Source organism: Chrysochloris asiatica, unplaced genomic scaffold (assembly GCF_000296735.1).
Source record: "Chrysochloris asiatica unplaced genomic scaffold, ChrAsi1.0 scaffold00216, whole genome shotgun sequence".
Lineage (NCBI taxonomy): Eukaryota > Metazoa > Chordata > Mammalia > Afrosoricida > Chrysochloridae > Chrysochloris > Chrysochloris asiatica.
Genome location: NW_006408734.1, coordinates 4,367,041 through 4,368,508, shown reverse-complemented (window position 1 = coordinate 4,368,508; position 1,468 = coordinate 4,367,041). Strand labels below are relative to the sequence as shown.

Sequence of the window (1,468 nt, the reverse complement as noted above, 5' to 3'; positions counted from 1 at the left end):
CTGGAGAAGGATGTCATGCTGGGTAAGATGGAGGGTCAGAGAAAAAGAGGAAGACCCCCAATGAGATGGATTGGCCAGGTGGCATCATTGATGGCGTCAAGTGTGCCAGCAGTAGTGAGGTTGACCCAGGATCAGATATTTTTTCGTTTTGTTTTGCATGGGGTCGCTATGAGTCGGTTCCATCTCGATGGCATCTGACAACAACAACAAAGAGTCACAATCTCCATGGCACTGGCGAATAGAAATATCTTTATTAACTCCATTGATAGGACCCTTTGGAAATGAGGACCACAGCGGAAGCTAGCAACTGAGCCCAATGACACCTGCTAGTTTTTGTTGTGTGGTAAGAGCAGTAAATAAAATCAGAGCTCCTTCCTGAGAAAATCCAAAATAATTCTGTTAGAAGGAATTCCGTTCTTCACCTTTTTATCTATCAAAGCTTTGACGTTTTCTGCTGCTACTTTGATTCCATTTTCATCTTCCTGTGAATCTGGTGAAAGTCCAATAATATCAAACCAAGAAGATATAGTCATTTTCATATTTAATGTAACAGGCATAATTGGTACGTGTGGGCAGGACAGATATATTTGATGTGTGAATTTTTGATACCAGCAAAGGCTTCTGCCCATCCATCTCCTGTATCTCCCAATCCATGAAGGAAAATAACTGCTGCAGAGGTCTTCCGGGTGGCAGGCACTATGGCAGGGAGTGGGGTAGACATGTTATTGCTGCACATACACCCCCTCGAAGACATCGCTTTGGAAGCGAATGGAGAGCCAGGCCGCCGCAGAGGACGTTGGAGCACCTGCATGCCCTTTAAAGTGGAAGTTTCCCACTTCAGAAGATCCTGGATTGGGCTCAAGATTCCACCTAAGGCTCCATACTCTAGAAAGGCTTAGCAAGAAGCCTATTTCACTGGGCAAATTCTAGTATGCCTTTTAGTTAATCCAGTACCCCTTTTAGGCTGAAGACAGACTTACAAGTTTTCTGCAATCATGTTTCCCAATATTCTATTCTAACCCACTATTTTACAGGAGTAGTCAGGGAAAACCAATATCCATAAGACAATTGGGCACTTTATAATTACCTCCCCACCTTTACCCATTTAGACTATGTCTCGATCCTTCTATCGCAAAACTCTCTTCTTTCAAGTTTGAATTGTTGTTGTTGTTAATTGGTGTCAAATTGGTTTGTCACATAGTCACCCTGAATAGGGTTTCCAAGGAGCAACTGGTGAGCTAGAACTGCCGACCTTGCCATTCAAACCAACTTTGCAGTTCAACACATAAACCAACAGCGCCACACCAGGAGTCCATCCTATTTACCTCTATCCCATTTAACTCATGCCAAGCTCCCTAAATATTCCACTATCTTCATTGTTCATCTACCCCTCGCCCTTCTTATATATTTCCCTCAACTCTGTTGTATATTGCCCTTGTTGTCCCCTGAGCCATCATATATCTATCTC

The 1,468-nt window shown here is 43.3% G+C and overlaps 1 pseudogene; it reads right to left on the bottom strand.

Moving 5' to 3' along the window:
* The window catches only part of LOC102839039, a 2,121-nt pseudogene extending 1,385 nt beyond the window's left edge, over positions 1–736 (bottom strand).
* Between the last annotated feature and the right edge of the window lie 732 nt (positions 737–1,468).